This window comes from Haplochromis burtoni, unplaced genomic scaffold (genome assembly GCF_018398535.1).
Source record: "Haplochromis burtoni strain Fernald_Lab_line unplaced genomic scaffold, NCSU_Asbu1 Contig_373, whole genome shotgun sequence".
Taxonomy (NCBI): domain Eukaryota; kingdom Metazoa; phylum Chordata; class Actinopteri; order Cichliformes; family Cichlidae; genus Haplochromis; species Haplochromis burtoni.
In genome coordinates, this window is record NW_024582734.1 from 296,868 (window position 1) to 312,082 (window position 15,215).

General features: G+C 47.5%; 1 protein-coding gene across 1 annotated transcript in view; it reads right to left on the reverse strand.

Moving 5' to 3' along the window:
- sts (steroid sulfatase (microsomal), isozyme S) overlaps positions 1–15,215 on the reverse strand; it is a gene marked incomplete at its 5' end in the record, with an annotated part of 65,059 nt that overhangs the window by 47,342 nt on the left and 2,502 nt on the right.

Sequence of the window (15,215 nt, forward strand, 5' to 3'; positions counted from 1 at the left end):
CATCGGTCCTTCTGCATTTCTCTCCTTCAATTCAATTCAGTTTTATTTATATAGCACCGAATCACAACAGTTGCTTCAAGGTGCTTTATATTTTAAGGTAAAGACCTCAAAAAGAAGACGCCACACATGTCCATTAAATTCTGCTTCAGTTACCACGCTGGCAACATTCAACGTCATCCTTTGATTTCCAGCTTCAGACTCATGATCTTGTCTGACCCTCTCTTCACCTGCAAAACACTATTCACATAAAAGTAAAGATTGACCACGACTTCTTAGAGTGTTTCAGTTTCTCGTAACTGGTTACGATGTGGCTCGAGGGGGTTGGAAGCCGCATCTGTAACCGAGTAGGGTTAGCCGGTTCGGATGTCCCCGCAGTTCGGGATCGTGCCTATAGTGTCGTGTCGTGATTTCCTGTTCTGGGGTCAAACACGCTTCACCTACTGCCTACTGGTGTTGGCCAGAGGGGCGATGGCGCATATGGCAACCTGTTCTGCCCCAGGGCAGCTGTGGCTACAACTGTAGCTGCCTCCACCAGTGTGTGAATGTGAGAGTGAATGAATAGTGGCATTGTAAAGCGCTTTGGGTGCCTTGAAAAGCGCTATATAAATGCAATCCATATTATTATTATATTCCATGTAGAAAGTGTGAATCAAGCTGCCGTGCTCCTGGCTTTGCTTCCCTTCCACTTGGTCTCCTTCCATCAGCACACTGTTGGCCAACAGCACCAAAGGCAGTTATCATTAACCTGGGCCCCCCACAGTGTGGAAATCTTACTCTTAATGATTGACATGTTTGATTTGGCAGAGACTTTACACCAGAAGGAATAAAAAATGCACTGGCTTGTACCTGTAAATGCACTGTGCTGTTGTAACAGTGTTTATGTGGTATTATTCCACTTGCCACAAATTCAGTGTAATGGGGAAACAGCGCCCCCCCTCTCGGTGTGGCTGGTTAGGTGAGGCTGGCTGCAGTAATCGCTGCCAGTCTGCCGTAGCCATACGAGAGGTGAGTTGTATTGTTCCGCACACAATATAGCTAAGTAGTACAGACACATAAAACATGTTTGATTAGCTGACGAGCACCGAGTGTAATAAGTGCTTAGTGGACACATGTCCAACACCAGTTTTATGTACTTTTCATTTGTTTATTAATGTGTGAAACTGTATGCTAAAGCGGAATGCTAATGAGATGTTCTGCCGTAGTGTGCTGTGCGGAGTGGTGTTGGCGAGCCTGTGCACTGATAATACACCGTTGTTTCCATTCAGGTACATCATTTGTTGTTGCTGTTATTTTATTGTATATTAGAAATTGTAATATTGCTGCAGTAATCGCTGCCAGTCTGCCGTAGCCATACGATGAGTGTGCTGTGCGGAGTGGTGTGTGGCGAGCCTGTGCACTGATAATACACCGTTGTTTCCATTCAGGAAATAAAGTGGCAACGATCGATCAGAGACTCCTTGTCTTTTTAAAACACTACACAACGCAGAGTCGAGGAGTCTGTTTGGGCCGAACTGTTGCAGCGGGATGAAGCAGAAACCGGTTACACTGGTGCCGTGACCCCAGCTCCTGCTATCCTGCGACCGCAACGGGGGCCGTCTACTTCCTGGAAGGTGGAAAAGTCGCGGGAGATTGGCTTTTCTTAGTCCCGCCATTTTCTGCGTTCTTTAGAGACATCGGGGCGGGGCTCTGTGCTTTCTTTTTTTTGGAGAGTTAAAAAAAAAAAAGAAAAAGGGAGGGACACATTGCTGAGCCATGGCAGATTTTCCCAGTTTTGGCAGGGGAAGGGGGGCAGTTGGTTTTACCCCTCTGCATTCATATGGCAGAGGCAGATCAAGGTTGCTGACAGCCCCAGTTTCCTCCACACCTAAGCCTGTCCTTGCTGAGTTAAATGAAAACCCTATTGTTGGGAACTGTGATGATCTACAAAATACTAGATCAGAAACCAGTCCCACAAAAGAGAACCTTTATGCAGAGATTGCAACGCAAATTGGGTTTTCTATTGGGGAAAGCATTGCCTCTTGTCTTGAATCTCGGTTGGGCTCTGGAGTGGGAAACAGTGTTGTTGGGTCTGCCAATAATGTGTTATCTGAACCCTCACTATTGAATGTGATTGTAAAGTCTGATGTTAAAGAACCTGTGTGTTTTAGAGGGGATGGCTGTGATACATGCAGTGTTCAGGAATGGGAGGAAATGATGATGACTTTTTTTAAGAGAAGAGGGGTACCAGTTGCTGAACAAGCTGATGATGTGCTAAGTAAACTGCTGGGGAGGGCACGAGAAATAGTCAAGGTGGGCATACGTAGTAAGCCATCGGTGTGTCTTGAGAGGGGCCCAGAGCCCATTTTTGAGATCTTAAAGCAGCACTTCAGTGACACTGCCTGTTCAAGCATGCCTTTAGCTGACTTTTATGCAACACTACCCAACTCAGGTGAAACACCGTTTGATTACTGGCTCAGGTTGAACAGAGCCATGGAGGTGACTGAAGACTGTCTGAAGAGACAAAATAAGTCCTTTGCATATCTGACAAAAGAGCTGACTGCTATGTTTATCCGCCACTGTCCAGACTCAGAACTGTCTCTTATTTTCAAGTGCAAGCCCCTGCAGCAGTGGACGGTTGCTGATGTGCACGAGAAATTGCTGGAGCATGGCAAGGACCGGAAGTGCACCCCTCAGTTTAGTGCAGTCAGTGCCTTGAGTTTTCAGCAACAGGAGGTGAGTCCTAATGTGCAGCAGGCGACAGGCAACAGTAAGTGTATTACACCATCACCAACCTCTACCTCAGCATCACTTACCGACCTTCATGCAAAACCACCTACTGATCGTCTTGATCATGTGATAGCCCTGTTAGAGAAAGTCCTGGAGGGACAGCCTCGACAAGCAAAGCTGCCTGCTAAGGATGATGTAAGGGTTCCCCGGAACCAAACACACAAAATTGTGCCTTGCGTGATTTGTGGTGACACTGAACACTCTACGTATCACCACTGTAGAGCCCATCAGCTATGTTTCATCTGCCATGCTGGCGACCACACACGGGCTCAATGCCCCAGGGCCGTGTCTGTCAGAGTGAGGGGGCCTGAATCAGCCACCCAGCAGCTGGGAAACTAGATGGCCTACATGTGGAGGGGGCAAGTGTTAGGCCTGAAATCGCCCCCAAAGAGGATGATTTTGATGATTTAGAATCTGTATTACACACTGTTTGTGAGGAGCGCCAGCTAGGCCGGAGACCCATTCTTCAGAACACACACAGACTAAAACAGCATGATGAGCTGTTCTATGAAAATGTGACCCTGGGTGGCAAAGTGTCTGTTAAAGCCATGCTTGACAGTGGCTCTATGGCCTGCACCCGCCTGAGGCACTGAAAGCTCTCACATTCGCCTGTAACTGCACAGTCCATGAGACAACTGGCTATGCGCCATTTCTGCTGATGTTTGGCAGAGTGCCACGACTGCCGATTGATGTTATCTTTGGCTCTGTTATTGAGCACCAAGACATCATGAACTATGATCGATATGTCCAGACATTGAGGAGGGACCTCAAAGAGGCCATGGATTTGGCGCAGGAGGTGGCACGCAAAAATTTGAAGCGTCACACGGACCTCTACAACCGGAAAGTGCGGGGAGCCCCAGTAGCGATTGGTGATCGCGTCCTTTTGGCCAACAAAAAGGGACGTGGCAAAAGAAAACTTGCTGATCGCTGGGAGAGTGTTGTCTATACAGTTTTTGACAAAAATGAAGAGAGTCACACCTTTAAGCTGATGGATGATTCCACAGGGCAAGTGAAAGTTGTGCATCGCAACCTGATAATGCCAGTGAACTTCCTCCCTCTCAGTGGTGTTTCAGTTCAGGATGATGGAGATGAGCTTTCTGAGTCTGGCTCGCTGATGGTTGGATGCGACGGAGAACCTGTCTGCAACTCATCAGTGGGCACGGCTGAATACAGGACGAGAGCTTGGGTGTCTGACTTACTGTCTGCAGTGTCCAGCGACTCGCTGATGACAGGGGTTACTCAACCAGAAGGCAGCATGGTGGATCGAGAGCTTGCCTGTACCAGTGTTCCCCCTGTTGACACTGAGGAGCAGGTTTGAACTGAAAATCCTCAGGCCCTAATATTGCTCATGTGACACATCGCGGACATTCTCTCAGTTCTGTACATATTATTTGTATTGTTACGGCCGAGACCGTTTCAGACGAGTGACAGGACTCAAACGCAAGACGCCGAACAGCTCGTAAATATATTTTAAGAATAATGTTTAATGTGTACACAAAATATTCATAAACAAAAGGTGAGCGTAGACGTTTAAACTAAATAATGATCTGGTCCGGGTCAGAGAGGACAGCTATTCCGGGGATTGGACTGGAAAGCAAGTCACAAAGGGTCCAGGAAAAGGTCGGGGTCACTGTAACAGAATGCAGATGTTCAAAACATAGATAAGGAGGCATATGAATATGTTGTTTGGCTCAAAATCCTCCTTCGTACTGCGTACTTGCCAACGGAGGTCGGAGATGACATAGAGGGGTGAGTAGTCCGGGTGTGTAAATCCAAAAACTCCTGGCGTGGAGGCAGAGAGGCAGGTAGGTAGTTTTGGTAATAGCCTGAGGGACTGTCAGAAGGTCCAGCATCCAAGTAGAAGCTCTTCGCCAGGGGTTAACTGTTAGGTGTAGCTGAAAAGGGAGGCGCACAAAAACAAAACATACAGTGAGGCAAGGTGATTCAAAAAAACACGTAAGGAAATTATGGTGGTGGCCTGCACTGACTGATGTTTAGCAGAGAATCTGGCGAAGAGAGATTGAGAACGCTGGCCTTATGAGTCCCCCGGCTAATTACCCACAGATGTCAGCGATCAGCAAAAACACTGAGGCCCCTCCCAGGGGTGGAGACGCCGGCTCGGAGGGAGACACACTGGCACACACCCGGACCATGACAGTACCCCCCCCTCAAGGGACGCCACCCGGCGGCCGACCAGCACCCGCCCCACGACGTGACCTAAGAAAATCAGAAACCATCACAGAGTCAAGCATCAAAGAACGAGGAACCCAAGAACGCTCCTCCGGCCCATAACCCTCCCAGTCCACCAAAAACTGCAGCCCCCTACCCCGCCGCCGCACATCCAGAATGCGCCGGACAGAAAACGCAGGGTGCCCATCAATGAGCCGGGCGGGAGGCAGGGGCACCGGAGGTGGGCACAGACGACTAGACACCACCGGCTTCACCTGAGAAACGTGAAAGACCGGGTGAACCCGCAAGGCAGCAGGCAAACAGAGCTTGACAGCCGTAGGGCTGAGGACCCTGTCCACAGAATAGGGGCCGATGTAACGAGGAGACAACTTGCGGGAGGATGCCCTGAGAGGGATGTCCTTAGCGGCGAGCCACACCTTTTGGCCCGGTGAGTAAACAGGCGCAGGAGACCGGCGACGGTCGGCACAGCAACGTTGGCGAGCCACAGCACGCAACAGCGCCTCCCGCGTACGGGACCAGACCCGACGGCAGCGCTGAAGATGATGCTGGACCGAGGGGACAGCAAGATCAGTCTCCTCCTCCGGAAACAGGGGCGGCTGATAACCCAAAGAGGCCTCGAACGGTGACAACCCAGTAGCAGACGAAACCAAGGAGTTGTGGGCATACTCCACCCACGGCAGATACGAGGCCCAAGTCGCAGGGTTATGACAGGTCACACAGCGGAGCGCGGCCTCAAGCTCCTGATTTAAACGTTCCGTCTGGCCGTTCGTCTGAGGATGGTAACCAGAGCTCAGACAAGGCCTGGCCCCCAAAGCAGCGCAAAAAGAACCCCAAACTTGGGACGAGAACTGCGGACCCCTGTCCGAAACTATTTCCACAGGAATGCCATGAAGCCGAAAAACATGGTCCAACAACAAAGTAGACGTCTCAGCTGCAGTGGGCAACTTCTCCAAAGCGACGAAATGAGCAGCCTTAGAAAACCGATCCACGACCGAGAGAATAGTGGTCTTCCCAGCAGAAACCGGGAGTCCCGTAACAAAATCCAGGGCGATGTGGGACCAAGGGCGATGAGGCGTAGACAACGGCTGCAACAGCCCAGCAGGACGGTGAGTACGCGACTTACACCTGGCACACACAGGGCACGCAGCCACATATTCCCGAACATCTTTGTCCAGAGTGGCCCACCAAAAATGTCTCTTAACCATAGAAGTCGTCCTGCCCCTGCCCGGGTGACACGCAAACCTCGAAGCGTGCACCCATTCCAGTACCTTGGAGCGAGCAGCCGCGGGAACAAAACGCCGGTTAGTCGGTCCCGTGCCCGGATCCGGTTCCGTCCGGAGGCCCCGGTTGATGGCGTCCTCCACCTCCCAGGTAATAGCTCCCACCGTACAGCCGGCCGGAAGAATGGTGGAAAACTCCGCCGGACCCGTGTCAGAGTCAAACTGCCGAGAGAGGGCATCCGGTTTGGTGTTTCTGGAACCCGGGCGATAGGAAATGGAAAAGTTAAAACGTGCGAAAAACAGCGACCAACGAGCTTGACGTGCATTCAACCTCTTCGCACCGCGTAGGTACGTCAAGTTCTTATGATCCGTCAAAACCAGGAACGGTAGCGCCGCGCCTTCCAGATGATGACGCCACTCCTCCAACGCCAACTTAACGGCAAGCAGTTCCCGGTCCCCCACATCATAGTTCCGTTCCGCTGGTGAAAGCCGCCGAGAGAAAAAGGCGCACGGCCGTAGCTTAGAGGAGGGGCCGGCACGTTGTGAAAGCACAGCCCCCACCCCCACATCAGAAGCATCCACCTCCACAATAAAAGCCTTAGACGGATCGGGTTGAGCGAGGATGGGCGCAGTAGAAAACAGATGTTTCAGCTTCGTGAACGCGCTGTCTGCTTCGGCGGACCAGCCGAACGGAAGCTTAGTAGAGGTAAGGCGTGTAAGCGGAGCCGCCACCAGACTGTAGTTCCTTATGAACCGACGATAGAAATTTGCAAATCCCAAAAACCCCTGGAGTTGCTTGCGAGTAGAAGGCACAGGCCAGTCTGTGACCGCCTTCACCTTAGCCGGATCCGTCTTCACCTGCCCCCCTGCCAAGATGTATCCCAGGAAAGAGACCGATGTCAAATGAAACTCACATTTCTCAGCCTTGGCATACAGTCTGTTTTCCAAGAGGCGTTGAAGGACAGCTCGGACATGTGAATGATGCTCAGCCAAAGTTTTAGAAAAAATAAGAATGTCATCTAAATAGACGAACACAAAACGGTCGAGGAAATCCCGTAGGACATCATTTATTAGGGCCTGAAACACCGCTGGAGCGTTCGTTAAACCGAAAGGCATAACGAGATACTCGAAATGACCCAAGGGGGTGTTAAACGCGGTCTTCCACTCGTCTCCCTGACGGATTCGCACCAAATGATAAGCATTGCGAAGATCTAACTTAGTGAACACCGTGGCACCCTGTAGCGATTCAATAGCGGAGCTAATGAGTGGCAAGGGATACTTATTTTTAACAGTGACGTCATTCAAGCCCCTGAAATCAATACACGGCCGAAGAGACCCATCCTTCTTGTCTACAAAAAAAAACCCAGCCGCCACGGGGGATGAAGACGGACGGATTAACCCAGCCGCTAGTGAATCCCTAATATACTCCTCCATCGCAGCACGTTCAGGCCTAGAGATACTATATAACCGGCTCTTGGGCAGGGACGCTCCGGGGAGCAAATCAATCGCACAGTCATAGGGGCGATGGGGCGGTAGAGACTGCGCTTTGATCTTACTGAATACTTCCCGCAAATCATGATACTCAGGCGGCACCCCTGAGAGATCGGGGACATATTCGTCAGTCCCCGTAGCCTCCCCCGGGCCGGGAAAACGGGCGGAAGTCAGACAATTGGAGTGGCAAAAAGGGCTCCAGCTGACAACCCTTTGCCCCTCCCAATCCAAGTGCGGATTGTGTAAGCACAGCCAGGGATAACCCAAAGTGAGCGGAGTATCAGGTGAATCGAGGACAAAAAAGGTGAGTTTCTCCCTATGATTCCCCGAAGTGCACAGTGACACTGGACCAGTGTGAAAAGAAATTTTAGTGAAAACCTGGTTATTAATCGCTCTAACTGGAATGGGCGGCTCAAGGCGCACGAGCGGAACGCCTAATCGTTCAGCGAGATCGAGACTGATTAAATTCTGTTCAGAACCAGAATCTAATAAGGCTGTGCACGAATGAGTAATCTGTAGCATCTCCAAGGTGACAGGGAGTTGTAAACGGGGTTTCTGACCAGAATTCGAACCGCCCACCCGTATCCCCGATTCTACCGGCGGGCGACACCTTTTCCCTCCTTCGGGCATGCAGCAATCAAGTGTTCCAGCGAGCCACAGTAAAAACAGGCATGAGCCCGACGCCGCCGCTCCCTCTCCTCCGGTGTCAACCGTGACCGGCCAATCTGCATAGGCTCCGGCTCGGGATCTAGTGACGTAAGCCGAGGCGACAAACTCATGCGAGTCCACAGTCGGGGGGCGACGGTGACGTACCCGGAAACGAGCGCGGTAAACGGCGCTGGGATTTGTAGTTCCTGTCCCTCTCCCTGTCACGCAACCTGTTGTCAATGCGAAGGGAGAGGGACGCCAGTTCCTCAAAAGATTTTGGCTCATCACGGGAGGCAAGCTGGTCTTTCATACCCTCGTTCAATGCCCGGAAAAACACCCCGCGCAGAGCGTCGTCAGGCCAACCGGTTTCGGCGGCGGCAGTACGAAAATCAATCAAAAAATCGGCAACCCTCTGACGGCCCTGGCGAAGATCCAGCAGCCTCTGCGCAGAACTACCCTCAGAAATGGGGTGCGCAAACGTTTTCTGGAATTCCCCCAAAAACACCTCATAAGAACAGGTTAACAAAGGATTCTTCGATAGATACGCCTCCGCCCACTTAAGTGCACGATTACGCAGTTTACCCACCAAATAAGATATCTTATTAGAATCCGCAACAAATGTGCGTGGAGAACGACCGAAAACAAGGTCGACCTGAAGCAAAAACCCGCTACAACTCCCTGGATCCCCTGAAAATGGTTCGGGCTCCGGGGACGTAGCATCACGGAAAGCTGATGTAGGTGGAGATGCAACGGCAACAGGTTGAGGCAGAGGAGCTGGTGTACCGGAGTCTTGGCCCGCGGGGCCCGAGGCGGAACCAGCAGCAGTAGAAATATCCGCTTGTAGAGCCTGGAGGGACTCTAGTATTTTACTTTGACCATCTCTAAGAGTCTGCTGCTGGGCTAACAGGAACTGAATAGATTGTTCATGACTTCCTAATATCGCCCCCTGCCTCTGAATGGCTGACCGTTCCGCGTCTGCTGAGTCCATAACTGCTGGCCAGATTCTACTGTTACGGCCGAGACCGTTTCAGACGAGTGACAGGACTCAAACGCAAGACGCCGAACAGCTCGTAAATATATTTTAAGAATAATGTTTAATGTGTACACAAAATATTCATAAACAAAAGGTGAGCGTAGACGTTTAAACTAAATAATGATCTGGTCCGGGTCAGAGAGGACAGCTATTCCGGGGATTGGACTGGAAAGCAAGTCACAAAGGGTCCAGGAAAAGGTCGGGGTCACTGTAACAGAATGCAGATGTTCAAAACATAGATAAGGAGGCATATGAATATGTTGTTTGGCTCAAAATCCTCCTTCGTACTGCGTACTTGCCAACGGAGGTCGGAGATGACATAGAGGGGTGAGTAGTCCGGGTGTGTAAATCCAAAAACTCCTGGCGTGGAGGCAGAGAGGCAGGTAGGTAGTTTTGGTAATAGCCTGAGGGACTGTCAGAAGGTCCAGCATCCAAGTAGAAGCTCTTCGCCAGGGGTTAACTGTTAGGTGTAGCTGAAAAGGGAGGCGCACAAAAACAAAACATACAGTGAGGCAAGGTGATTCAAAAAAACACGTAAGGAAATTATGGTGGTGGCCTGCACTGACTGATGTTTAGCAGAGAATCTGGCGAAGAGAGATTGAGAACGCTGGCCTTATGAGTCCCCCGGCTAATTACCCACAGATGTCAGCGATCAGCAAAAACACTGAGGCCCCTCCCAGGGGTGGAGACGCCGGCTCGGAGGGAGACACACTGGCACACACCCGGACCATGACAGTATTGCACTTCGGTTTTTTGCAAACGGGAGCTTTCTGTATAATATTGGTGACGCTGAGCACGTTTCCAAGGCTACCGTCTGTCGGGCAGTCAGGAATGTTACAGTTGCACTGAAACGTCTCCTGTACTCGTTTGTGGTGTTCCCCGGTCATAGACCCACAAGATTTATCAAAGAGGGATGCCACAAAATTGCAGGTATCAGGATGAACAAAACTTAATTCATGATGTGGTGATACTTGAACTACTACTTAAATTTTACATTTATTCTCACGGTTCCCAGGCGTGATTGGCTGTACAGATGGCACTCACATTCCAATCATTGCTCCTTCAGTAAATGAAGGAGACTATGTGAACAGGAAGTCTTTCCACAGCATTAATGTACAGGTACATAGTTCCCTGTAGCATTTCAAACTAACAAATTATTTCATTATAGTAATGGATGCTAATTTGTGTTCTCTGCACTGTGAAGATCATATGTGATGCTGCCAACATTATCACAAATGTGGAAGCCAACTGCTCAGCCTCTGTGAGTGGTGGTGGTGGAGGACCCCCACCTGTTTTTCGGGCCTCCGCTTTTTTTCTGTTGGCTATAACGGGTCACATTTGAGCATACAGAGTAAGCAAATATGTACTTGTAATGTGCTCAGATAATTTCAATAAGTGCTTACAGAGGGGAAATTAATGTAGCCTCTAACTGCAATTGATTTACATCGGACAAACAGACCAAGCACTATGGCTCATAATACAATTACACCTTACCTGTTTGGACTATATTTTTATATTTCATTTTTACTTGCTGCCAGGAACGTTTGGGGCCTGTTGGGTTGCACCTGCGCTCACATCACATCACAAAATAAAATGTATAAAATAAAAAATAAAATAAAATATAATAATAACGTGTTAAATGGGTGGAAATCCCTAGATCAATGTTTAAATTAACACTCACGCATTGACTCTGTCGGCTATGTTTTGCCATGCATGCTCCCTTTCTTTTGCAGCTGAGGCTGTGTTACTTTTTTTCCGCAAAATTTGCATGTTATCGGCATATGCTGCCATCAGAATTTCGGCCTCAAGCGCTGTAAAATACATTGACCGCGCCTTCTTTCCCTCCGTCTCCATGGTGACTCGCTTAATCTGTGCTCCACTAATCAGGGCTTTATGTATCCTCGTGCGCGCTTAACTTGGGGTTAAAGCAACTCCGCGTTGACTGAACTAATTGTTATCAGCCTTTCTGAAACCGAATATTCCGAGTTGGACAGTTCGGGGTTACTTAACCCCGAGTATCGTTTTTCACGGTTTTCTAAACCGGCTTCCTGAAATAGGGCCCTGGTGTCTTGACAATGTGTTGCTCTGGGACCTTTTCAGCATCTCCATGGGCTAGGATGTCATTCATGAATTTCTTATAGTCCATGTAGTACTGCTTGTTACTCTTGAGCCTTTTTTCTAAACATTTGAGGCGATGAATAGCACATGCCTTGTTGTTTGGCAGGTTCGGCCTTTCACTCTTAAATGGGAGTGGCATTTCAAAATGACCATCCTCCTTGTGCCTAATGCCGGCCTTCATCTTTGTTAAAAATTTGAGATCTTCTTGAGAGACCTTTGTGTCTTCTGGTGCTTTCTCAACAAAGTCAGACTCCAACATCTTTAGGACCTCTGTGGGAGAGATCATTTCCTTTATTTGAGTTCTGTAGACATAGTGAACCTTGTTGGTGAGATTTGAAGAGGGATTAATGTCAGGCACCACTTCCTTCACAATGACTTGGTGACTTATTCCGAAGGCATCTCCATAATCGAGACATGGATTGCCATAACCCACAATACTCCATCCCAGATCAGTTCTTTGCGCAAACGGCTGATTTTCCTTTCCAGACACAACCTCACGAGGAACAAGTGCTTGGGGGCAGTTGTACCCAATCAGCAGACCAACATCACAGCTTTGTAGTGGAGCGATCTCACTTGCAATGCATTCAAGATGAGACCATGTTAGCTGAATGTGATCTCGGTTTGCGGGAATAAAGTCTCTGGCATACGTCACTGGTAGGGAAATGGTCTTATTTGAGTAGAACCCTCTGACTTGTAGACCTGAGAGCTTGCGACAGGACACAACTGTGTTTCTTGAAGACATGGTAGTGAGCTTTAGCTGAGTCGATTCACCTTTGATATGCAGAGCTTGTGCCGTTTCTTCAAGAATAAAGGTTGTATCGCTCTGTGTATCAAGGAGTGCGTATGTAACCGGTTTCTGCTTCATCCCGCTGCAACAGTTCGGCCCAAACAGACTCCTTGACTCTGCGTTGTGTAGTGTTTTTAAAAAGACAAGGAGTCTCTGATCGATCGTTGCCACTTTATTTCCTGAATGGAAACAACGGTGTATTATCAGTGCACAGGCTCGCCACACACCACTCCGCACAGCACACTCTCGTACACAGCAAATTCAAAAGTGTTAAATTTTTTGGTGTTAATAGTCTCCTTGCAAAAGTAGAGTTAATTTTACTCTAAGCAGAGTCACATTCTTTTAATGTAACTCTGAGGTGTAAAATGATAGTAGTTAAAATCGAGTGTTAAAAATGAGTGTTTCTCTGTCAAATCTGGAGGTGTTACAATGGAAACATTAACTCTTGACCTCTTAACTCTGAACTCCTACAGGGGCTATGACACCAACAGAGTAAATTCACAGACTCCGCCCCCAGCACGGCTCCAATCGAAGCTGAAGTGAAGCCGTTTCAGAACATTTTGCTCTACATATTTGAGTTGTTTGCCATGCTTGGTAAGTCATTTTTTCAAAGATTGTTTCAATTATTATTATGAGCTTTTACTTCTGTGGCTCTTTGGAGTTGAGACAAAGCTGTGTGAAAGGCATTAGCCATGTTGCTCGCTGATAGCATAATATTCTGTTTTAGCTAGCTGAAAGGTATTGTTTGCGGGCAAATACCACAGCCTTGAAAAAAAGCTTGCATGTGAATTTTCAGTCAAACGTTTGGTCAAATACACCTAAAACAATGTCTAGAATGTGAAATGTTGGTATAATGGTGCTACTTGAAGCCTGAAAACGATCGCCCATAAAAAAAAAAAAACGAGCAAACAGCAGTAGCAGACGTCCTGACTGGATTCTACGTTAGCATAGATCCCTCCAGAGTTTTGTGCACACGGTTTAGGTAAAAATGAAAAAGGTTGAGGTTTTACATTTAGTTCAGTATTACCTGTTGCCTGTGTCTTTGTCTTTTGGGAAAATACTTTACACAAGTAATGGCTCAAAGAGGATTCCTTTTTTTTTTTACTGTGCTGCAATTGTTTACTGGATTATTTGTGCCATTAATTAGTGTCAACTAATTTTTATTCAATCTCCGCACAGGATATGCTTGTGAAGATGGAATATGGGGGAGAGCAGAAGTGCGTTGAAGTTCCACAAAGGGATGAATGAAGGACATGCATATTGTATTGAAGAAATAAGTGATGAGAATGCTGTTATTTGCATTTACCATGTCAGACCTTTTGATAAACAAAATTCTAATGAAAGTGAGAACATGTATACTGTTACATCTTTCAGAAAATGTTTTGAAATTGTGGTGCACAGTTCAGAATAAATGTTTTTCAAAAACCATTGCATCTTTTTAGTAAATGTTTATTTCCAAAAGAAATTTCTAGAAGTTCAGAACAGTAAAATTCCCGCTTTTTAGAATGAATTAGAAGATAACTCTTACGTAGTTAAACTAAAATACTCTTTGAGAGTTAATATATAAACTCTTAACACCAAGTGTTAAATTATCAACTCCAGACAGATTTGGTGTTTAACACTAAATCAGAGTTAACGTACCAACTCTCCAAAAAGAGTTAAATTAACACTCTCTGGTGTGGACCCATATAGACACTTTAATAGTGTTGAAATCAAATCCGACAGTGTTAATTTGGACATGCTGGATTTGCTGTGTATGGCTACGGCAGACTGGCAGCGATTACTGCAGCAATATTACAATTTCTAATATACAATAAAATAACAGCAACAACAAATGATGTACCTGAATGGAAACAACGGTGTATTATCAGTGCACAGGCTCGCCAACACCACTCCGCACAGCACACTACGGCAGAACATCTCATTAGCATTCCGCTTTAGCATACAGTTTCACACATTAATAAACAAATGAAAAGTACATAAAACTGGTGTTGGACATGTGTCCACTAAGCACTTATTACACTCGGTGCTCGTCAGCTAATCAAACATGTTTTATGTGTCTGTACTACTTAGCTATATTGTGTGCGGAACAATACAACTCACCTCTCGTATGGCTACGGCAGACTGGCAGCGATTACTGCAGCCAGCCTCACCTAACCAGCCACACCGAGAGGGGGGGCGCTGTTTCCCCATTACACTGATATTTGTGGCAAGTGGAATAATACCACATAAACACTGTTACATTCCCCCCTGCTGAATTCCACTTGCACACTCAAATAAACAAACACCACAAACAAAAAAAACCTTAAAAAAAAATCAGGTACACCACAGTCACCATAACACAAACAGAGGACAAAAACCCAATAATCCTCAAAAAAAAAGAACAAGATAAAAAAAATCCAATAGCTAATCCATAGCTATCAACATGTGATAAATCTGTTCAGTAATACCAGGTCGTACAGTCACAAAGAAAATTCAGTCAGAGGACTATCCCCAAAGGAAGTAGAAGAAGAAGTTGGCCAGACCCCTTCCAAAAAAGAACAAAATATGCCAGTTACATATTTCATCACATCATAACTGTACGCCACTCCGACACAGAAAAATCAACGACAAATAATCAGTTTCAATTCTAAAGATCAAAGTCCCACTTCAACAACAATAGAATCAACTCACAGTTATCAACAATATTTACACTTTAACAGGTCTCTGATGCATCATTTCAATCAACCTGGAAACAGGCTTAAGTAACCGTCCCACTCTCGATCTAGCACGGGTCCCCACCACCCTGCTAACATCAATCGGGTCTGCGTTGGGCGGAACAACTGTGGTTGAGACATGACCCTCAACGTAGCTTCATTGTCCTGGTCACGTCAGTAATGGCTGCCAACTCCAAACAGAGGAGGCTGCAACTGGGGCCACAGACATAAGCAGGTCAGAATGTTGACCACCAGAGGTGGCATCT